Source organism: Rhineura floridana, chromosome 3, assembly GCF_030035675.1.
Source record: "Rhineura floridana isolate rRhiFlo1 chromosome 3, rRhiFlo1.hap2, whole genome shotgun sequence".
Lineage (NCBI taxonomy): Eukaryota > Metazoa > Chordata > Lepidosauria > Squamata > Rhineuridae > Rhineura > Rhineura floridana.
Window position 1 is genome coordinate 132448192 of NC_084482.1, and position 25310 is coordinate 132473501.

The following is a 25310-nucleotide window of genomic DNA, read 5'->3' on the forward strand; positions in this document are numbered from 1 at the left end:
AGGGGTGAAGCCACCGGCCATCCTTTCCTGAGCAGGGGAACCGGCTCCGGGGCTAAGAAGGAGCTGGCCCTGGCCGGCCTCCACTCCTGCTGAGGCTGCCCGGCTGCGTGGGCCCCGTCTCCTAGCAACCGCTGCCGAGACAGGGCCCACGCGGCCGAGCAGCCTCAGCAGGAGCCATGGAGGGCAGGCCGGGCCGGCTCCTTCTTAGCCCCGGAGCTCCTGCTCCGGAAAGGACGGCTGGTGGCTTCACCCCTCCTCCCTCTGGCTGGGGGGACCCATCGCGGCCGCTGCCGCCCAGCGGCGTCCACAGCAGGAGGGGTGAAGCCACCGGCCGTCCTTTCCTGAGCAGGGGAACTGGCTCCGGGGCTAAGAAGGAGCCGGCCCTGGCCGGCCTCCACTCCTGCTGAGGCTGCCCGGCCGCGTGGGCCCCATCTCCTAGCAACCGCTGCCGAGACAGGGCCCACGCGGCCGGGCAGCCTCAGCAGGAGCCGTGGAGGGCAGGCCGGGCAGGCTCCTTCTTAGCCCCGGAGCTCCTGCTCTGGAAAGGATGGCCGGCGGCTTCACCCCTCCTCCCTCTGGCTGGGGGGACCCATCGCGGCTACGGCCGCCCAGCGGCGCCCACAGCAGGAGAGGTGAAGCGGCCAGGCGTCCTCGGGGCTAAGAAGGAGCTGGCCCCGTCCGGCGTCCACTGCTGCTATGGGTGGCAGCCTGGAGTGAGAGAGAGAAAGAGAGAGGCTGGAGAGAAAGAGAGTAACTGTCCATAGATGGGAGTAAAGTAGGTACATCAGGCTAGTTCTAATGACTTGGCCATCTAAAATCTGTTTAGAGACGTCCTGTAAGTATTGCCATAAGCCTTTCCTCTCTCCTAGTTCTAGAGTAATGCTTAGAATATTTTTTTAAACCTGCATTTCCATTCATTTCTGTGCTTTGCAGTGTATTGGAGGAAGGCTATAGGTAACTTCTAAACTAGATTATTGTTGGCCACGGACTAAACCTTCAAATGCCAATAAAAACGCAGTATAATATAATAATTTGGGATTAAGATGTTGTGTTGAATACCTGTTGAATGGGGAAGCTGATCCCAAAACTTGGCATTTCTGTTCATCTAAAGCAAGTTGATGGCAATATAGTTGGTGTAAAAAGGTGACTTGCTGTTTTTAAACTTCCTGTAAGTGTATTCATTGGCCTGTTCTGTAAAAGTCTAAATAAAGGTAGCTTTATATACTATTTTCTGTATTCTGCATTTACTGTTAAATAAAAAGCCCTGTATACCTGTTATTCACCTACCAAAACCAAATGGTCTGACACAAACTAGAATTTTCACTCCCAGCCATAATCATACATTGAAAAGACACCAGAAATCTCATGTTGTGTTTAATTACCCCTCAAAACATTTTAGTTGACCTCTCATACCTAACAGTGGAGTCATTAATCTATAGTATGGATTTCTGAATGAGGCTTGGGAAGGGTTTGTGTGAAGGGGTATAGTTTTAAATGTGCAAAAATATTTTAACACTGATCTCCAATAAGGTGGTTTATTTGTTTTTTACCAGTGCCTTTTGAAAGTGTACAAGTTTCTTTATAGGTAGGGCTGCAAACATATTGGAAATCTTAATTTAATCATAGTTCCTAGGAAGCTGCCATTTGTCCATCTAACTCCTGTCTACAGCAGTGTTCTTCAACCTTGGGTCCCCAGATGTTTGTTTATTTATTATTTGATTTATATCCCGCCCTTCCTCCTAGCAGGAGCCCGCCAGATGTTGTAGGACTACAACTCTCATCATCCCCAGCCAACTTGCTAATGGGTATGGATGATGGGACTTGTAGTCCAACAACATCTGCAGACTCAAGGCTTCAGACCCAACAAGTAGTTGATGGTAGTTTTCCAGTGTTTCAAATAGGTTCTTAGCTGTACTGAGAGATACTGGAAACTGAACCTGGGCCCTTCTGCATTTAAAACGTGCTCTTGCTGAGCATACAGCCCTACTCACCACCCCATCAGATTTTGCATATGGGTAAAAAACTTTCTGAAGCAAGAAGACTCCTTTTTAGGGGAAGCATATGTGTTGGAGTAGGCAGCCAGTCCCTTAATTGTCTCCCTGGGCTCCTGCGGGAGGAAGGGCAGGGTATAAATTAAGTAAATAATAGTTCATGGTAAGAAAAGGGGAATGTCTCTAAAGACTGCACTTGTCATCTTCAGTTTTTAGGTACTTGCATTAAATCTCTTAATCTGCTCGTCTAGTTGGGTCACCTTTTTTAAGAAGTCAAACTGCATAGTCATGTAAAGAGAACAAGGCCAACTTTGTACAGTGGTGCTTATTCCCAGTAAGTGGGTGTAGAGTTGCAGGCTGAAGTATTTTTGCTGCATTAATACAATTTATTTTATTTATGTGTATTGTATCCCACTCATCATAGACCTCTAAGCAGCAACCAAATCTTAAAATCCATTAAGAGCAATTAAAACATATCCAGCAATGAGAACAGACAAAACAGCAGTAAACGTCACATACTCATAAAAGCCTGAGCAAAGAGGTGTGGTTTTTCCTGGTGCTGAAACGCCAATGTACTCTTGGATGTGGCTTAGTTTCCATTGGACAATGAGCCCCCAGTTCTCTAAGCTGTTTGGATGCACTATTCAAATGTTTTAAATGTACAAAGTAGAAAAAGAAATCCAAATAAAACTAAAGGATCAAAATTAGTTTTTAAAATTTGGGGGGATGTTTCACCTAAAAGGTGGCAGAAGGCAGGCCTTCCTAAAGTGGACTTTCGAAAGGCAGGGAACCACTACTACACAAAAAACTTTCTTCATTTGCTACCTGCTGCACTACAAGCAGCAGAGGGATATGTGAAGAGGGAGGTGGATGGGCAGATGTCTCCAAGAGCATCTAACATGTTCTAGGTTGGATTTGGAGAGGGGGAAGGGCAGATAGTCTTATCAGCTTCAACTGGTGTGCATCAAACTTGTATGCCCACACCAGTATTAAGCTGGCAAATTCTAGGGTGTCCTTACAACAGACTGTTAAGGACTTCCGGGAAGGGTGACTTAGCCTGTGCCTGCTTTTGAGACGGGCTCCTGCCTCAAAAGAAGCTTATTCAGATATATCAGTCAGTTTTTTCTTTTTTTTTTGACTGATTAAACTTCTCCCGGGTAGGGAGAAACGAAGAGATTAACCTCAAAGCCTATTTTTGTTGGGACGACCAGATCTCATTAATTTATGGGACGAGGTCCAGCCGACGAAGGTGGGACGGATTTTCAACAGCAAGCTCTATCTGTTAAAGCGAACGTTCATCTTATCTTCTAAGAGAGAACGCACTAACAGGCAAGCACCCTTCTTTCTATATTTTTTTTTTACTTGACTTAAATTGTTGCTGTTTAAAAGAGATTTGCCAGATTGATCGGTTTTTGACATCTCACTGGGGAGCCGTAACTTCTCTCTGCTACGCACTAATTAATAGCTTATCTCTGTTTTTGTTGCAAAAAGCTGTCCTGGATTTGCATTCTAAAGATACACACAGAAGAGGGATTTCTATTCCAGATTTTTATTTTGAAAAATATTATACTGTTTTGAGACTACTCTCTTTTTGGTCTATTTTATTTTGACGAATCTGTTTCTTGACGATTGCCATTAATTGCTTCGATCCTGGGAACTGCATTTTGTTTACTTAACTATTGGAGAGATAAGGCTGTCTGCTCTGTTTATACTGTGATGTCACCAAGTTTGGAGTATTAACCCAATTGTTGCTGAAATAAGAAGTGGTTTTCCTATATTTTTCTTTTAAAATGGCAATTAAGAAAGTGGCTGAGAATCTGGAAATAACTATGTTTCAGAGAATAATGAATGAGATTGAGATAACGAAAATTGAATTGAGTAAAATGAAGCAGGAGATTAAAGATATAAGGGTCCCTGTGAGAGAGGTGACCCTGGAAGGGGTCCCTGTGAGAGAGGAGACCCCGGAGATTGGAATAGGGGTCCCTGTGAGAGAGGAGACCCTGGAGACTGGAATAGGGGTCCCTGTGAGAGAGGAGATCCCGGAGATTGGAACAAACGTGGAACAGGAACAAGATTTGGAGTCTATGGACTTTAGAAATAAAATCTATTGTTTGGAACTCAATGTTATCTCTGAAGAAATTAATGAAGATTCTAGAGATAAAGTTATCAATGGCATGGATTATCTTCTGGACTGGAATGATGTGATGGAGTCCAATATAGAGAAAATCTATGGAATTAACTGCAGCCATGTGACAATGGAAAAACTTTTAAGAGATGATCCAGTGTATTTTGAAAAAAAGAACAGAGATATGATTTTACAGCAGTATTTCAGCAACTTATTCAGAATGGATGGCAAGAAAATATTTGGGATAGAGGTAATTCCCATCAGACTCTTATTATATGACTATGGCTTTGACAGCAAGATTATTATGGAATACTGATAATGGAAGATTGGATATTGAAATTACTGGACTTAACAAGACTACTGAAGATGGAAGATGGAAAATGGAACTAATAGAGATAATAGAACAATGGCTACTGAAATTACTGAACCTAACAGATTCTGATGTGATGGATTAATTGAAATGTTTATTTTGACTATGGTTATGACAATAAGATTATCATAATTAGTAATGAGATGGATTAATCGATATGCTTATCTGGAAAAAAAAATTGATAGATATATTTCTTAAAGAATTGAAACCTCTCTTTGACTTTTTGTGGAAAGAATAAAGTAATGTTTATGAGATTTGATGATTAAGTAAGATAACTACTGGAGGAAAGTGATTTTATAATATGACTTAAGAGACAGGATTGCTATATATTATAGACTTATAACTGATTTGATCTTTGACAAATGGGAAGTCAATATTTTACTCTTTATTTTTTATTTTTGTTTTTTTTTTTTTCTTCTTTTCTTTTTTTTCTTTTTGTTTAACTATTTTTGATTTTGTTTTTTGTCTTTGAATGTTTTATGATTTTGTCTTGTATGTTTTATGAAAATCTGAATAAAAATTATTGAAAAAAAAAAAAAAAAAAAAAAAACAGACTGTTAAGATAGATTTGTTCTCATACTGGAAAGAGTGAATGCAGAAACACTGAGGTGATATTTTAGCCAGGAACTTTACTCCTCACACTTAGTCACTATGCTACCTTGTTCATCCCCCTCTTCACCCCTTTTCTGTCTTACTTTGGAAGTAGTCCTTACTTCCTTATTCCTCAGGCCCAATTTGCTACAGTAGGTTTTACTTCATCAGGAATGAGTTGCACACTGTTCAGTAGCGTCGGAATAACAGTTACAAAGCTGACTGATTGATTCCACATAAATACCAACCACCACCACCCATGAGAGTATGCTGCTGTCATTAAAATGACCAACAGGGTCCAGTCACAGGCATAGGTAGTTTTATATTAAAAGAAATTGTTATGTGCCTTCAAGTCAATTATGACTTATGGCGACCCTATGAATTAGTGACCAACAGCATCTGTCATGAACCACCCTATTCAGATCTTCTAAGTTCAGGTCTGTGGCTTCCTTTATGGAATCAATCCATCTCTTAGTTTTTCCCAGCATTATTGTCTTTTCTAGTGAATCATGTCTTCTCATGATGTGTCCAAAGTATGATAACCCCAGTTTCATCATTTTAGCTTCTAGTGATAGTTCTGGTTTAATTTGTTCTGACACCCAATTATTTGTCTGTTTTGCCTAGAATGCCCTCCCTTGTCCTTAACATGGCTGCAATCATATCTACTCAGAAGTAACTCCTATTGAGTTCTATGGGGCTTAGTTCCTTAATAAACATGCTTACAGTTGCTGCCTTCAGGGGCATCCATCTGTGCTCCCATCTAACATCTCTGCAACACTAAACTCCTTTCTTCCAATAATGGCCTGGCCTGAGGGTACGTAAACCCTTCTTGCCAGAAGCAAGTAAGCTAGATTAAATGTTCCCTAAAGGCGTTGAACTGTGACCTGGCAGACCAGGGTTCGAATCCCCACACAGCCATGAAGCTCACTGGGTGACCTTGGGCCAGTCACTGCCTCTCAGACTCAGAGGAAGGCAATAGTAAACCACCTCTGTCTGAATACTGCTTACCATGAAGACCCTATCTGGGATCAACTTGAAGGCAGTCCATTTCCATTTTGCATCACCCTAAGCTTGTGAGAAAGAATGACCTTGTCACTTCAGATGGACCTAGGAACACCCTATTTTAGGTAAGATTTCTATTTTAATCTCCAGAGAATTTTTTTTTGAATGGTATGCTCCAAGCAACTGTGGTTGATACAATGTATCATGTTTAATGATGTCACTAGGGCCCGCCCCATGATGTCACTAGGGCCCGCCCTGTGATGTCACTAGGGCCCGCCCTGTGATGTCACCAGGGCCCACCCCCGTGACATCACCAGGGCCCGCCCCCATTTTCTCAGGTTTTTGGGTGGTTCCGACCTGGCAACCCTACTTAGATTTATTGTATCATCCCGGCCTAAGCTGGATATTAATGCTGGTTTACAACTCGAGACTTTGTTGAGGCATTGTCAAACTGATCTCTGTCCTTCACCTGCAACCAGTGGGGCTGCATTGCTCCCCTGGCTTCCCAGCACCATGGCTCGCTCCCAGTTACTGAGAGGGGGAGGGGCAAGGCAGTGTGAAGCTCTGCATGGGGCAGCACAGCAGCAGGGCCAATCCAACACTCCTGAGGCTGCACCAGCACCACACAGAGCTCCCCACTGCCTTGTCTCTCCCTCTCTCGGTAACTGGCAGTGACGTGCAGTGTTGTGAAGCCAAAACAGCAGGGCAGTCCCATCCATTTAGCTCAGCTGGCTGCTGTTGTTTATATGTTAGTTTGGCTGCATACACAGTACACACCATACATCTAAAGCACATGGCTTTTCCCAAAGAATCCTGAGAACAGTAGTTTATCCCTTTCAGAGCTACAATTCCTAGTACCCTTCACAAATTACAATTATCAGGATTCTTTGGAGGAAGTCATATGCTTTAAATGTGTGTACAGCCTAAGTAAGCTGGGAAACAGGGCCTCTCTCTCTTCTCCCCCCTCCCCCATTGTGATATACTTTGAAAGAAAATATATGTCTGAAATACTGGGTACAAATAAAATATTTAAAGGTCAATTATAGGAAATAACAGGAAAATCATAATAATGTTGTCATTGTGAGATGCCCAAGCCAAAATACTTTTTGTTTTTATGACTACATAATTAACTAACGTCAATATTGTTTATCCAATAAAGCAATATTTGTTTTCAAAGACAAAACATCCAACATTTTCCCAATTCCAGGCACTTTAGTAATGGAAGAGAAGGATCTAAAATTGGACAAGGAAATTCAGTGAACTGGTTCACAAGTAGCACTAAGCCAAACTATGGGTTAGTGTGATAAGCAAGTGAAAATTGCAGCCACTTCACCCCTCTCTTGTTCCTGTTGCACAGCCCATTATGTGCAAACCTAGGCTCATGGTTTGTCTCACTCTAAACAAATAATGAATTGTAGCCAAGGTTTGTTCTTGTTCTTACTACTCATGGCTGGTTTGGGGAAGACAAACCACAACCCTGGACTCACATGTACTGCTAAGCAACACCGTGGCTTAGTTCCAGGTGGCACAGCAGCACGACTGGCGGAGGAGTGAAGTGGTGGTGATTTTTGCTCTTTATTCACACTAGGGATGGGTTCCAATCTGCTAGTTTTCTGACAGTCCATTGTTTGATTCTGATCTGCCTTTTTCTTGTTCACACTTGCTTTGGCACTTGCCGATTCGATCTCCTGTTTTGTTTTCTTTTGGTCGCAAAAAAAAAATGGTGTAATTTTTAACATAAATGACTGTGTAAATGATCACGGTGTTCACGTAGTTTATTTTTTCCTATTTATCACACCTACACACTGTTATAAATACATCAACAGAGAAAATTATGAAGATAATTATGTAAAATCAGGAAAAAAACCTTGCTGATTACAGCTGTGGCCTGCCGCAAAAATCTGTGCCATTCCAAAAAGATAGCGACCTGGCAAATTCAGTTGGAATCCAGTACTAAGTTCGATTTAGCAGATATTCTCTCCCATCCCTAACTCATACACACTGCTTCATTCATGATTAGCAATGGTTTGGCTAAGCCAGCCTTTCCCAACTAGTGGGCCACCAGATGCTGTTGGACCACAACTCCCATCAGCCTCAGCCAGCATTGCCAATGCTCAGGAAAGATGGGAATTGTGGTCCAACAGCAGCTGGTGGCACACTGCTTGGGAAAGGCTGAGCTAAGCACTGCATCTGAGCTGGCCCTTCCTGTATTTATTCTAGCCATAGATAATTATGAAAAAACTCTCAAAGATTAATACAAATTAAAAGCAAGCAAAATACACAATCACACAAATTCCAATCCATCAGAAAACGGAAAAAAAAAGAGAGAGGAAAAATCGCATTGGCAGCCATTTGCAAATCATCTTTCTATAAATACCCAAAGAGCTCACCTTTCTGTGATCTGGTTACAGTAGTTCTAGCAAATTCTTGTCTCTGGCAGTCATCAAGCAGGCCTGCTTCTGCTGAGCCAGAGTGACAACTCTTCAGCTTCACTCTTCTTGCAGTGAACTGAAATATTTTATTTATTGCTAGGGTTGGGCAGAATCAGAGTTTTGCTCCACTGGGTAAACTCATTCTACTCTGTCAAAATTCTGGAGAGGATCATGGAATCTGGAAGAAATGTTGTAATTCTCTCACCCCCATGAATCATCTGAAACTCATGTGTGTGTGTGTGTGTGTGTTTGAGAGAGAGAGAGAGAGAGAGAGAGAGAGAAATGGGTAAGGGCAGTAGAAGTGAAAACAAGCCCCTGAGATAAGAAAGTAAAAAAGAACAATAAGAAGCTCATATCCTGCTGTTTGTATCTCAGGTTTTCAGATGCATGTGAGGTAAAGAAAGATTTCCTCTCGGATGAGGGGATCAATTTAAAAGTACATCCCGGTTGCATCCAGTTGTTGTTGCTGCTGCTGCTGTTGTTGGTGTGTGTGTGCTCAAGAGACAGAGTTTCCTATTTGAAAATCAGAGATGCAACAAGTAAGCATGTACTTCTAATTTTTCTCCCTCATCAGAGAGTAGCAGCAGAGAAGCATCAGATGACAGAAAAGTAACATTATGCCCCACCCATCTACTTCTTGAGCTGTGGGAGTGGGGAGTCTAACAGCTTTTTGGCTATGCTAATCCTACTGGATCTGACAGACAGATGCAGGTATCATTTGTGTGGTTTTTAGCTTACTCCTCATCAGATTGCATCTGCACTCCCAGGGTCTTGGTCCCAGGAAAGTTAAAATGATAACCCATCATATGTTGCAGCGCCTCTTCCAAGGCAAAAATAATTCTGCCTAATGCTGTGGGGATCTCCCTGTTTGCTTCCAGATGTGATTGATTTAGCAGCACCGTATCACTGCTGTTCTGCTTAATCTGGAAATGGAATAGCAACTGTACTTCCAGACTTCTAAACCTTTGTAGCCATGTGGGCAATCGTCCTTTCCCCAGCACCAAATGTTGAAAATGCAATTTTCAGCAGGTCTATTGTGTCTGGGAAAGGGTGAAATATTTCCTTTCCCCCTCATTGCACTGTTCATCGTGATTGTGTGACCTCCCACACACCAAAAGAAATTGATATAAAAGCAATGTTTGGAAATGGAAGGGTTAAAATGGTAGAGCTGATTTCTAGAAAGGGAAGGGGGTGAGAAAGAGACCAAAGAAAAGGAAATGATCAGAACAATCTATTACTGGTCCTAATAACAGTGTGATAGACCATTTACTGTTGGGGAAATTGCACATTTGTTCCATTGAGAGAGAGAAAAAAGTCCAGTTCCTGAGAACTATGGGAAAAAACAAAAATAGCTGAAATAGTGTGTGTTTATGATGTTGTGCAGAGACCCTATAAAAAGTGAATAAACGAAGTGTGGCTATTCCACACTGTGTGGAAGCTGTCCCTGTATTTCCAGATTATCTTGAAACTTGCCAGAAAGCAGTGCACCCTGGATCCAGTCTGGAAATGCCTTTGCCGGATGTAGTGGTTCAATTCCAGATTCTAATGGGGAAGGAATTTTCCCTTGTCCCCATTTTCTTTAAAAACACTTTTGCCCCACTCTTTGGGCTTATCTACACGGTGAATTACTGTGTGTTTGCTGCTATTTGCATCTCCTTTTAATTAATATTATTCACATGATGTTAACTGGCAAACAAGCTGTCATACATTCCTCCCCCTGTAAATACATACTAACCCAATCTGCTGATAAAACGAAAAGGGGAGGAAAAAAGTCTCCAGTCTTCTCCACTAGTGGTTGCAGATGCTTTGCTTTGATGTTTTTAGGTGGATGTGTCAATCGTTACTTTTTCATATACCTCTTTCCATACCCACTATATCCTCCCTTCTTTCATTTTGTTTTCTGTGGGTTGATAAGCAACTTCCGGCTGCTCTCAGTTCTGCTGGCCTATTTTAAGTTGCTGTAAACAGCCATGGGGGCAGAAGCTTCTTGGTGCCGGCTGTGGCGACGCTGTCTGCCTTGGCCCTGGACCAGGACACCCCGAGCCGGCCAGAGGAGGAGGAGAAAGAAGCAGCCGGCTGAAGACTCCCAGCGCCAGCCTCCCTCTCTCCGGCCCACAGCAAGGGCAATGTGGGCCGGGCCAGAGAGGTGAGCTTCCCGGCACAGCAAATGCCAAGGCCACGACCAGGAGGCGGCACAGCACGAGGAGGCACTGGAACCATTGGCCTCCAGCAGCCCCCGCAGAATGGCTGGGGCGCACCGGCCAGAACCAAGATGCCCTTCGTAGAGCTGGAGATGAGCCTCCTGGCTGCGTGGCTGCCCCGTGACCTGCCCACCAAGCTGTGTGCGGTGGTGGAGGGCATCTTGAGGAAGCCCCAGGAGGTGAGGAGGAGCCCAACAGCCTCCCCAACGATGACACAGTCCCTGCGTGGCCCAAAGAAGAGCGGGGAGGCTGTGGCTGGCATGCCTCAGACCGCCCTCATTGCCACTTCTGATGGCCTGGCTGCAGCCCCCAAAGCCAAACCCTCCTCAGGACCCCCCCCTCCAAAACTGCCGTGATCCACTTTGCAGTGATTTTTGCTTTTTGATGGGGGTCTGGAACCTAACCCGCTGTATGAGTGGAGCCCTACTGTAATAGCACTTCTGTTTTTTGTAATGGAACCTACTGCAGTTGGTAGAATAAACTGAGCATGCTCAGTTCCCTAGCAACCAGAGGGAGTGGAAATGTAAAATTGGAGGGCATGGTCATTAGGAAATTGTACGATTGATCCTTCATACAGGTAGGACTGCTGGTGTGAATGGAAAAGACAGTATTTGAAGCTAGCAATGAGCACTCATTGCAGAGTCACAGTACAAGAAAACTGAGGTAAACATTGTGTATTTAGTATGAAGTAATGCTCCCGTGTGGATAATCTCTGGCTTTTAGACTGTCCTGTTTGCAGGGCCAAGCTGGCTTAGCTTCAGCAGTAGGACTGCATTGCGAGTCTTCAGGCTATTTTTGAAGGAGACCATAGAAAGCTCTTGATTTTCCTTTCTTTCTTTCTCGTCTCACATGTCCTGGCAATGAAATGTCATGGTGGTGAAGGTTGCCATTATTATTATGTTCAGGTGACTGAGCACCACTGGAATAGGTTGCTAGCCAATCAGAAGAAAGGTTAAATAGAGCTCTGTGACTCTTCACAGAATTTACAGCCATATGTGCAATGTATTTATTTCTTTAAAAGTCTGAAAGTGTAGCTGCGAGTTCCCGACTTAGTTTTTGTCCTCTTTTCTGTTAGGAACGCAGAAGAGCCTAGTATTTTCCTTCAAGGGAGCCAGCACTCCCATTCCTATCCAATCCAGGGGAGCTGTTTACAGGCTGCGCAGGGTGGGACTCCAGAAAAAAGTTTGTTTTGATTGTTCTTGTCGTGAACCACCCCGGTTTACCAAACCCAGGGCAATTGATCGTGGCAAGGCACAACCCTGTGCTTCCCTTACCAGGGCTGAGTAAACCAACAACACCCCTGTAAGGTAGGTAGACTGCCACCACCCTTTAATCTGGTCACACACTCTGGGCCAAGGGGAAACCCAAAGTGCCAGAAATAGACCTGCCAAGACTTCCCAACAAATAAGAGCTAAAGGTGCACTCCTTGTCTTGGAACCTTAGGCAAAATATCCAGATATATGGTAGTCCATAGTCAATTGGCCAAGGTACTGGATTCAGGGCCATACCACCCCTGCAATGAACACACACTGGTAAATAAGAAGTAGCTTTATTAAATAAAATATAAGTGCACAACTATAGCAGCAAATTGGTTCCTTAAAACCCACACCCCTGAGGACCAGGTAAAATACAGAGAGTTACCATCACAGACAAAAAATAACGAAACTGTCTAGCCTAGTCTATACTTACAAACAGCAAAATAACTTCTTGGTTCCACATCTCCCCAGAGATGTATAGCCTGGATAGCAGATAGTAATGGAACCCCACTCAGGTAGCATCTACAACCCCTGAGGGACACTGGGGAACAAAGGCTAAGGTTTGAATTCTATTCTTATGGGGAAATCCCCAGCAACAGCCAGAAATTAATTAGCCAAGGGGACTTTCAGATGATAAAACCTTTCTGGAGTTTTTGCACCTAATGGTCACATACTCCCCAAACCTTCCCAGGCCTGTGGACTTGATGTCCACTGATAAGCAGGTGTTCTTGCTTGGGCCTAATTGATTAGCTTCAACTGTGGAAACTGCAAAGTCATGCCTTCACAGAGGCCCCCATTTCAGGCAAGATGTTTTCCCCACAGTTCTTTGCCTCTGAGCAATTTTAGAAATCAGGCGGTCTTGACAAGTCTTAGAACAGCAGGGAAGGAAAAGTCTTCCGTGTGTTTTTCTTCCCTACCTCAGGGGAAAAAAAGCCCCAACTGTGCTTCATTTACATTGTCTATAGATCATATGTAAGCTAAAGACAAACACTATTGAAAAGTATGTTTTCTGAGACTGTGCTTCACAAGGTGTTTGTATTTAAACTTTAACGGATCTTTGGAAATGGTGTGGTCACCACCCTTTCCTTCCCCTCTTCTAAATAAATTAATTGAATAAGCAGCAGCAGGATATTAAACAAGCAACATGATAAGCACTGAAAGGGCCCTTTGGTGACCTCCAAAGTAGTTAAAGTGCAGCTTACCCCTTGCATCATACTCCCTCCTTCAACATTTTTCAGTGAAAACTGCAAGAGTATTATTTATGGGGAACATACTCCAGCTGAGGATCAAATAGCCATCTTGCAAAGGAGGAGTTGTGCTATTTGCTTCCCCCCCTTAAAATAATACAAAAGGGCAAATCTGTGCTTTCTTGGAGTAGTGATAAAGCTCACTACTCCAAGAAAGAGCAGGGGACTAAGTGGCTGTAAAAGAACCCTTTAAAATTACCTAAGAACTAGAACAGAAGGCTAACTAAATGGTGTAAGCATTACTGCTGCTGAGGAAAGAAAGCTGTGTGTGTGAGGGAGATGGTGTGTGTGTTTGCTATATCTGTACTCCCAGGCGGGTGTGTGTGTGTCTACCTGAGGGAGAGTACATCTTCCAAATAATGATATATGGGGTGAGGGTTAAAAATTAGTACAAGCAAATTGTGTATGTGTTTGGGCTGAAAGAGTTGTGCTGTTCATCACTAAATATCACTAACTAGACATATCACAACCCGTGTCTAATGAGCATCTATCACACTTGTTCAACAATGTTCTGAAAATCAATCACAAAATCTATAAATGAGTTCAGTGGGGAAAGTATTGCATTTCCCCAAATACCAATTATTGTTTTTTAAGCATTCAGAAATGTAGTATTTGGACAAAAGGACCAGTTTAAGGGAAGACAAGTGGAAGGTGTACAACAAATGGGAAACAAAAAAGCACTTTTATAGAATGGGAAAAAATCACAGAAGGTTCTAAGTGAGGAATAGCCAATGTAATGACCTCCAGATGTTTTGGACCACAACTTCCATCATATCTGACAATTGGCCATGCTGGCTGGGCTTATGGGAGCTGTAGTCCAAAATAGCTAGAGGGTGCCACATAGGCTATCCGGGCTCTAAATCTAAGAATATTTTTTCATCCTTTCCATATCAAGCATTATGTGCTAATATAAGATGGTAGGCAGAACATTACAAGCCTGGCCATTCTGCGGAGAGCCCCACCAAAGTTCTCTAGAGCAGGAAGAACCTCATTGCTCATTACAGGATCATGGGGGTGTTCCTAGTGTTAAGGCGAGCTACTAAAAAAAAAAAGTCCACCAATGGAAGCCTCAAAATTCTATTGCTTATAAAAATGGTACATATTGTACTAAAAACATAAAACCTGGCAAGAATAGTCTACTTGATGAGGGCTACAAATGTGCCAGATTTAAAACCAATCTGAAAAAATTCCCACAAGAGCAGCAAGTTTAAAAGTGCTGAAAATGGACACATTTACCCTTTTTACTCCAATTTTTATGGAAGCAAATAATATATTCCAACTTTTGATGGAAACTACTTTATTCAGGCTTGTCAAGAAAGGCAATTCTTTATTGGTTTTATGCATTTCTGAGCAGCGGTTCAAATGTTATTAAAGCCCCTTTAAAGCCTATGACAGAATTATAACTGGCAAAGTTATGTGGTGTGTGCTTTGTTTTATAATGAAATTAGAATGCTGCCAGTACTCCAAAATATGCAGAGGGAGTCACTCACCAAATGGATTTATATGCAAAATGGAAATGGACTGCCTTCAAGTCAATTCCGACTTATGGCAACCCTATGAATAGGGTTTTCATGGTAAGCAGTATTCAGAGGTGGTTTACCATTGCCTTCCTCTGAGGCTGAGAGGCAGTGACTGGCCCAAGGTCACCCAGTGAGCTTCATGGCTGTGTGGGGATTCGAGCCCTCATCTCCCAGGTCACAGTCCAACACTCTAACCACTACACCACACTGGCTCTCCTTTATATGCAAACCATCACAATAATTATACTGGCACAGGAGTTTTCCCATTGTGAAAATCATGCCCCACCCCATCCCAGGTTTAGTGTTTAGGAGAGAACTAACTAGGAAGTATTTGATAAACTGGGGTTTGTGAAACAGGCTAAATTTCATTGAGATTAGCTCAGTGGTTTGTTTGGTTGATTGGTTTTAATTAGGTGTCAAGTGGCCCAGTCCATTTCAGTCAATGGGATCCTCTTATCACATGTCAAAGATGTCCAGTGCAGTTCTCCTGTCCATGTTTTAATAGTGGGTGAGGGGTAGCAGTAAACCAGTGTCAGCTGTGAGGTAATTTTGAAGACTGATGGAATCACTGTGCCTGACAGATATATCATTGTTGAAGAGAGGACAGAGTGGGAGAAAGAAAAAAGGTATGTTACAATCTTGTGCTGGCTTACTGAGAACCGAAGTAAACCTTTTTGAACATATTTATTCATTTGCATCCATCTACCCAGCTAATGACTTGTTTGGGTCCCCCCTCCCCTGAATCATTCCTTAAGCTGCTATTATATCAGAACTTTAGCAGAGGTAATATTTGTAAGGATCATGACAGATGTTCACACATTACACTGAATGTGTATTCATACTGTATGTACACATGTTCAGATGGTTCTTACAATTTGTCTACGTGTATTCAAACCAGGTACCCAGGTACTAGAATCTTAATAAATCCAGGGTACAGATCACGAGTAGAGCTCTACTTGTGTTGAATGAAAGCATACATACTTGTGTGAATTGATGAAGGGCCTTTTAACAGACCCTAATATTTTAATATTTTCCTCAAGGATATTGAATTAATAACTTTTAAACAGCAAAGGTCGCTGGGATCATTTTATTTACATCTTGACACCTTGTAATGTTGGTCTTATGTACATACTGTTTTGGAAGATTTTGGTCCCCTATTTGTAATTTACTTATTTGTGTTGTTATATCATTGTTAAAAGGTATTGTCAGTGGCGTCGCTAGGGTTGGTGTCACCCAGTGCAGCCCGCAGCGCCTTCTCTCTTAGACGGTGAGCGATCGCGTGTGCGGTGGAGCGTGCACGCGGCCGAACAACAGGCCTGACCCATAAGAAGACTGGTACGACTGTACAGTGATTTCAGTGGGCAGCGACAAAAGCAGAAAGAGGGTGGGCAGCAAAGTAAAGGGGTAACTAATAGACAGATGTCCCCCTTACTCAGGAAATCCCCCCACCCAATCCTCAGAAGGAACCCCCCCCTTTGAACACCCCCCATTCCGTGCTGGGAACCCCAGAGTCTTCTTTGGGGTGCTCGGCTCCTCCTAGGCACTCACCCGTTGGCTCTGGCTGTGGTTGTCCGTTGGCATCGGGCTCGCTGCTCCGCAGCAAGGAGTCACAGAAGCAGCAGCAGCTCGGCCGCCAGGCACACCATCCTCCTGCAGCGGGCGGCTTTAGGGCTCTGTGACGGCAGCGACAACTCAGCAGGCAGCAGGAGCAGCAACAAGAGAAGGAGCAGGAGCGGCTCTAGCCTAGCCTGCCTGGTAACAGGCTGCAACGCCGCTGGAGTTGAGGAGGCCCCGTCGTGTGGGAGATCCAGCCCGGCGCCCTTCCCTCACACCTCCCTCACGTGCCTCAGCACCTCCCTCACATGTTAGCGCATGCCGCACGCACTGCACAGGCAGGGCTGCTCTCTGCCGTCTGCCTGCCCCACTTCCTGGTGCCTAGGGGCAGGGCGGCTCTGTGTGACACCCCCTTCTCATGGTGTCACCCGGTGCGGTCCGCACTCCCCGCACCCGGGTAGTGATGCCCCTGGATATTGTGCAATCTCAGACTCTATGAAGGTAGGAGGAAGTTAGGAGCTGTCATTCAGTGGTCTGCATCCATTTTCACAGTCATCTTTTTACTAGTAGTCACAGAGCTGTGTATTACACAGGTACCAGTGAGTTCTGCTTAGGGTTGCCAGGTTCAGGGCCTGAGACTGATCCTGTGTCTTTAGGAGAAGAAAAAGTCAGCCAAGTGCAGGTGTTCTTGGAACACTGTAATGGGAAAAACTACAAGGTGGAATTCTCCCTTCCCCTTGTACAACTTTTAAAGATACAGAAGACCTCTTGGAGGCTGGGCCTGGCAACCTGCACTTGGCTGACTTTCTCTTCTCCTAAAGATACAGGATCAGTCTCAGGCCCCAAGCCTGGCAACCCTAGTTCTGCTTGTTATATAGACATATCTATATACCAGATTGCTGAGATTTTACAGTAGAATGTCTCATGTAAACTATTCAGCCAAACTATGCAGTTATTTTCTCTTTCTTACCTCTAGATATTTTACATCAACAATCCATTTTTGAATGTTTTTATTACTTTTTTGCTTCAAATATAACATAGCATATCACATTGATGCTTGCAAGCGTCTACTGTAATGCAGAATATGCTACACCTGTTTTAGAAATATGTAAATATATATAATCCCATGTATCATACAGGTTAATTTGCAAGAAAGCAGATTCAGATACACTGGAAGAGGGTGGGATTGCCAACACTGTAACAATGTTTCCTTTTTAAAAACCAGGGAAATCCATTGATATAAAAACCTGCTGGTTTAAGACCAGAGTTAAGGTTTTCTCATGTTTATTTATTTAAAATATTTCTATCCCGCCCTTCTACCCCACAATGGGGCGCTCAGGGCGGCTTACAATAAAATCACACTCATACATAGTAAAATTATACAGAATAAAAACACAAGACAAAATAGCAAGTTAAAATACATAAAATACAATTATTTAAAATACATAAAATACCATAGAATTTGCTATGTGCCTTCAAGTTGATTACGATTTATGGCGACCCTATGAATCAGTGACCTCCAATAGCATCTGTCATGAATCACCCTGTTCAGATGTTGTAAGTTCAGGTCTGTGGCTTCCTTTATGGAATCAATCCATCTCTTGTTTGTCTTCCTCTTTTTCTACTCCCTTCTGTTTTTCCCAACATTATTGTCTTTTCTAATGAATCCAGTAAGCATATGTATACAAACAAACCAAGAAACCTACATGTATATATATGAGTACATATATGGAGAAACAACAGTAAGAACCACACAATAAAAATTAAAAATAGAAAACGTAGAGACAGTGTCAGACAGTATTGGTTCAAGCTCCACAAAGCAGGGAAATTGGAAGCTGAGGCTGATGTCTTAACAGACATGTCTTTTGATCAGTAAATATGATGTGCAATGTCACCAATTGTGTTTGCTTACAACACCCTCCACGCTCACACTTTTATTTAGTCTATCAGGGCCAATCCACATGTGGAGGATGCAGTGCCTGGGATCAGCAAAGATACCTCATACCGTTCTGGTTCTGTATTGCCTTATGAAGCATCTGAGCCTTATGGTACTGCAAGACTAGAGGAATCTTCCTGTGAGTTGACTCATGACTGTTGCTTACATCATCAGCTGTTAGGTTAAACTAGCCTTCCCTTACTATGTGCCCTCCAGATGCAAGCTGGAGATGATGGGTGTCATAGTTCAATACACCTGGAGGGCACCGGGTTGGGAAGATGGGGTTCCCTCTGATGTATTAGGGATGAGAGTGGTACCACTTCTAATGACTTGGGGTATGTGATTTAACCCCACCTGAAATAGTGACAGAGGTGCTTATAGCTCAGCAGTACCAAAAGCCCCTGTAGGGATGGAACAAAGAACAAAAGATAAACCCAGATGACCCATCTATGTGTGAATGCCACAAAAGAATATTAAATGCATATCCAGATAGGAATTGTTCACACTTCTGGCAGCACTGCAGACATCTGGGGAAAAATTGTATATTTTGTAGTGTGGATGAAATAAAGGATTTCCAGAAGGGTAGCCATGCTAATCTGCTGCACCAAAAACAACAAAGAATCTTGTGGTTCCTTAAACTGCCTCTCCATTGTTTTTGAAAGAAAGAGGCATAGAATAATAATTCAACAGTGAATTATCATATGCTATTTTAGATTAGAGACATGAAATCTCTCAGATTGCCACTGAGTCTTCCCTTTACTTATTTCTGCTTGCCACTTCCTGATCCTTTCTATGAACCAGGAAGAACAAGAGCTTTAATATTTTCAGGATTTTTCTCTCTGAGATTCTTCTCCTCACTCACACGGGAAGCTAGTCAGGCAGGCTGTGCTGCTTATGCTGGGTGGACTGCAGGGATCAGATGCACTGAAACACCAGTGTAGTTAGAGCTGCATGGGGCTGCTCTAAAGAGAACGGGGACCCTTCCTCTTCACATGTCACAAGTCAATCTGGTCTGTGGGACATTCTTTCCATTGTTCAAAACCGTGCAAGGCAGATCCTGCTGTAAAGCCCTTCCCTGGCCTGTTTTGTCTCCATCTCCAGAAAAAGAATTTCCTTTCCCCTCCCTGGGTGTGAGCTCATGTAGTTATTTGTATTAGTACACGGAAGCGAAAATGTATGTCAGGATTCTATGGTACTTGGCACTGTTCAGTACAGTACACAGTATGATTAACTCGTGCCTTGAACATTTAAAATATATGCAAAGTTCCCATTTACTTGAATGCTACTTTATTTACTATTTAAATATTGTATTTGATGCCCCATGCTTTGAGTACTGGGAAGAATGGGAGGGGGTGTCTCCCAATACAGCTTATAGTGTGAAATAAATCAGGAAAAAAAGTTAAACAAACCAGTGTAGAATACAGAGCAATAACAAGTCGTATAAATGCATTAACAAACAATGACACAGCAACATGGCAGTGAAAAAAACAGAGCAACAAAAGCAGAACATAAGCATCCAGGGCATCATGAAAATAAAATGTGTGCAGGATCTGGGAGCAGAGAGGGAGTAGATGATAAGCCAAATGTGTTATATGCACTATGAACCAAACTCATACAAAGCATTAACGGAATCTTGCAGCATAGCCTCGGGCAACCATATGATGGCGAGTGAAGCATATGACTCTTGCTGTAATGTGTTGTGCTGCAACATGTTAGTTTGACTTGAGTAGCAACTTATAAATTTGAAAGCAATGTTTAAACTGACAATGGTCACCTCTAGGCTGTCACTCTTTTGTGGGAGGGATTCAGTCATATATAGGAAATTTAGGTTTGTACAATTAGTGGATTAAAGCACCTTGGCAGAATAAATCCACTTTTCAAAAAAATCCATCAACAATTTCTATAAAAATGAAAACCCAAATACTAAAGAACAACTTTAGATGAATGTAGGACATTTGAACTTAACTTGGTTACAGAGTCACTAATCTTGTGTGACAATAGTTCAGTCAAGTGCCAACTCAGAATGAGGTTTAGTTTCAAAACTGTACTGCAATTAATAGACAGTTTGAAAAGTCAATAGGTCAGCCTACTGGAGAACAGGTGGAGATGGAATGGACTACCAAACTGAAGCAGTCCATCTACTCCTACTTTAAGGAAAATACATTAAAATGATGGTGCAAGTGGCATAGGACCCCAGTACAATTGGCACACTTTATACAAGGAACTTCCACAAATTGCTGGCACAATTGCAGGCAGAGAGGTACATACTTCCACTTATGGTGGACTTACTTGCCTGTCATTTGCAAAATTTTTGGACTTGATCAAAAAGAGAGCTCCGCAATATTGGGAGAGCTTAAACAATTTATGCCCCAATTAATGTTGTATCCTGGCTGTTTATGAACACAGCTATTTTATCCAGAATTTGTTCAATCAGTTTTTATGAAAGATCCAGTTGATGTTGCTGCCAAAGTTTTACATTTCATTTCTGTATTGTCTCCCTGTTCTTTTTACAAACTTGATTTGTGGCAGTTTTTAAAAAAATATTAAACCCAGTTGCAATGCCAGCTTATCTACTGTGGAGCGGGAAAAGTGCTAAGTTGAAACTTTTCTCCATTGCTGGCCTTTTAATTAGGTGCTGCTTCTTCAACTTTTACAGTATTTTATTACTATGTTCTATTCTGGATGTTGTTTGGTTCTCGTATTGTTTGTGTGTTTTTGTTTTTTTGAGTTATTATATTTATTGTATTTATATATTGTGCCTGCTTTTACCTTTTATGTACACCGCCCAGAGAGCCTTCGGGCTTAGGGCGGTATATAAATTAAATTAAATAAATAAATAAATAAATAAACATGACAGATGCTTCTGCTTTTTATCTACTGGACTTTTAATTAGTAGTTTCCTTCACTTGTGACCACAGCATTCCTGAACTGGCCCTTTAATTTGTCAGCTCTTCTTCCCTGCTTTGTGTGTGTGTAGGGGGAATGACCTCATTACTTGATTCCTCTTTGCAGCCAGAGCAATGGCTCAGTTTTGATTTTAATGTTAAAAATAAACAATATTAAATATGATTGTTTACTGTTTAAATTATTACATGATTATGGAGTTATTTTATTATGTGCCTAGCTGCCCTAATTTGCAGCTGTCATATTGCACATCTTTCCAATTGCTGTTTGAAACCTAGCACCTGAAAGGACCTCAAGTGAATGTCTACTAACTCCTCCCGCATGCCATCTCAAAGTTTTTGGCAGAGGCATGCAAGAATAACACTAGCATAGGGTTACAAGTTCCTGACCTGAGACTGATCCTGTATCTTTAGGAGAAGAGAAAGTCAGCCAAGTGCAGGTGTTCTTGCAACCCTGTAATGAGAAAAACCACAAGGTGGAATTCTTCCTTCCCCCTGCACAACCAAGAGATCTTCTGTATCTTTAAAAGTTGTGGAGGGGAAAGAGAGAATTCCACCTTGTGATTTTTCACATTACTACAGAGTTGCAAGAACACCTGCACTTGACTTTCTCTTCTCCTAAAGATACAGGATCAGGATCAGGCCAGGAACCTGGCAACCCTATGCTAGCAGCATTTCTTTTTTCTCTGCACCCCTCCCCCAAACTTGCATTTTAACATGCAGCTTGATGAAGAGTTTTGGGGAACTCAAAGCTTGTCCATTATTTTGTAACATTTTGGTTTGCTCAATGAAGGTGTTGCCCTATAAAGGTTTGCCGTTCTTCTATGTCTGAATTTGGAATGTATCAGCCATCCCTGTTATTTGTTCTCCTGTGGGATAAGCAGTGTTGAGCACTTTCATAATGCCTGAGGATGCTTTGCTTGTTTCCCTCTTGATGCTCCCTGTAATGTTTGTTTTGTGACTTCAAGTGATACCCCAGAACACTTCACAGGTTTATCTTATTTCCTATGCATAAGAGCATATGTCAGACCAAAGGCCTGTCTAGTCCAGCATCCTGTTTCTCAGCCATGGCCAAACAGATAACTTCCCAGGAGCCGAAACAAGCAAAACATGAGTACAATAGCTCAGTCAAGGGCTTGCTCATTAGGGCAAATGTGGAACTGCTCCACCAACCTCAAGTCTGCCCTCAGCCAGTTCCCACCTGTATTTCTTACTTCCAACCAGTCAGAGAGTGGCTCCACCTCTCATTGGATCTGGCTAAGCCTGCTGTTGGTCTCCCTGCCTTCTATCCTACTAGTCCCAATAGGCACCAGCCACCACTGCAATAGCCCTCGCCCACTGCTTTTCCCAAGCGATTGACATTCAGAGTCATGGTGCCTGTATTCTTCTTGGAGGAGGTTTATAGCCATCATAAGTAGTAGGCACTGATAATCTTTTTATTCCTCATTAAATTTATCTAATCCCCCTTTAAAGCTGTCAAAGTTGACAGAGGCCATCATCCCATCTTGTGGTAACAAATTCCATACTTTTAACTATGAGCTGTGTGAAGAAGTAATTATTTTGTCTGCCTTGAAACTTCCAGCATTTATCTTCATCCTACTATTATGAAAGAGGGAGAACAACTTCTCTCTATCCACTTCCTTCACACCATGCCTAATTTTTTACATCTTTATCATGCCCCCTTACTTGCCTTTTCCACAAACTAAGTAGTCCCAAATGTTGTAACCTTTTCTTATAGGAGTTCCTCCGGTGCCCCTGATCTCCCCCCCCGCCCCTTTTAAGTTCTACAGTATCTTTTTTGAAACACAGCAACCAGAACTGAACACAATATTCCACAAGTGATTCTTCTGCAGAAAAAAACATAAACTTTAAAGGCATTGTGACAATTGCAGATTTACATGTACACCCCCCCACACACCTTTCCCTGATACTATACAGGGTGGGAGCTGTTCTGTTAGCTAGCGCTCTCTGGAGAAAAGAAATCTCAGTGAAGTCCTTTTGTTCCCCTGGAATAGGAATGTTTGCAGATTGGAAAGAGAACACCTCTCCTTTCTTCCTCTTGGGTTTGCAGAATATGCCAGCAACCATTTTTTATCGTTTAAATATTGAACATTGAAAAAGCTTGAACACTGAAACTTATTTTTTCCCAACTAAGAACTGAGGCCTCCAAATAAATAGAAGCTGGATAGTATTAAAGTCAGAAATGTTATCCTATGTTTTGATTTTTCCATCTTTTATAAAATATGTAGTCTGTTTTCCTTAATTCTCTAATTTTATTAGGAGACACTTTTCTGTAAGGAGCTAATTTCACATCCAGTCCTATTTACCCCAGTCCTATGATTGGCCCATGCCAGAAAGGTTTTGGAGCCTTTTGCAGTTACAGGGAGTTGATAAATATTTTAGGCACTCCCTCTGAATTATGGGGTTTTTGTTTGATGCTCGTCTCTGAGGACCCTACATTCTGTGTTTAAAGGTGGAATAGTACTGTGGTGGCTGATTAGAACAGAAAAGTGTTTTATTATCTAAAACTGAGCCTTGTGGAATCCTGCCTGAGTATAAGAGAAATGTGTAGAAAAATCTACCAAGCACTGAAAAATATGCCCATCCAAAAGAGTCCAGGGTCTTTGTTTTCTTACACTATATTCTCCTGATTTCATTAATTTCTACTGAAGAGAGATGTCAGTGAGAAGAGGGCAAATGTAACATGATCCAGATATGATTCTCATTATCTACATGTCAACATTTCACAGATGAAAATAGGAACATGTTAATGTCCCTTTCTTATACTGAGGACGATTGCCAAAGAGCCATTCCCCTATCATAATATTTTGCTGAAGAGACTTGTCCACCTAGTGCATACATTTGTTTACCCTGCAGTAGCTCTGCCTTGATTTCAAATAAAAGAAGGTATTTGTTTTTTGGGCTAACTACATTCTTTGAGTTAAAGAAAATAAAGCTGTAATGGTCCTACAATGTATTTTCAACAGTTGATAATAAGCTTCAGCTGTTGCAATGTATGAAATGGCAAGATGTGTATTATGTGGCTCTTTAGTGTACATGAACATACATTTTTATCCACATGCAGTACAGTCAAGAAGATGCATATGTTCTAGAGCACTGATCTTCAATCTTGGGTCCCCAGAGGTTGTTGGACTACAACTTACATCATCCCCAGACAGCATGATCAATGGTCAGGGATAATGGGAGTTGTAGATCACAAACATCTGGGGACCCAAGGTTGAAGACCAGTGTTCTAGAGCAGAGTTGGGGAACCTGCGACCCTCCAGATGTTATTTGACTACAACTCCCATCATCCCTGACCATTAGCCCTGTTGGCTGGTGGAGTTCAACAACCTTGGAGGGCTACAGGCTCCCCTTCACTCCCCTAGAGATTCTGGACTTCAATCCTGGTGAAGACAATTCTAGCAGTTCACATTAACAAAATTTTATCAAGGCTGTGTGGCAAAAGGCAAAAATATGCTGAATGCCCCTAGAATATAGAAACCCCTATAGACCTTTACACTAAACATACCAAGGTCTAAAGAGGAGTCTGTGCACCCAGGGACATTGGTGGGTGGGACATGCACACATGCCTCTGTCCCATTTTAAGCCCACGCATGTTCAGCAAATGTAGAATGAAGCTAATGCTTTTCCAGGAATAGTTTCCAGAAATATAGGAAGTTCTTGGTAAATGGGGCAATTGGAGCCTATGTCATGATTTAAGCCTATGGCAGATGGGTTTGGCTTGGGACAGTGAATTTGGATGCCTTCACTTACTCAAAACTGGTTTGGTTGGGGACCTTACATTCAGGCCTAGTAAACAAGGAAGAGTTAAGGTTGGTGCTGAATGTCTAAACTTGGCAGGTTTCTGAGTAATGCCCCTATTTAAATGGCCAAACCTTCATATTGCATTAATAAACTTACAGTGACTTTTGGCCTGTCTCTTGGCCTGCCACTGTCTCACAGCCTAAGCTATCTCCTCACAGGATTGTTGTGAGGATAAAGTGGGGAGGGGGAAAGCCATGTATGACATCTTGAGTTCCCTGGAGAAAAAGGTGGGATATAAATGTAATAAATAGATAAATAGTAAATATATTTCACTTTTTACTTACTATATACATTTCCATAAAGTCTGCAACAATATAGAGATTTCAAATCCTTTTACTTCTACTTTTCTTTTCT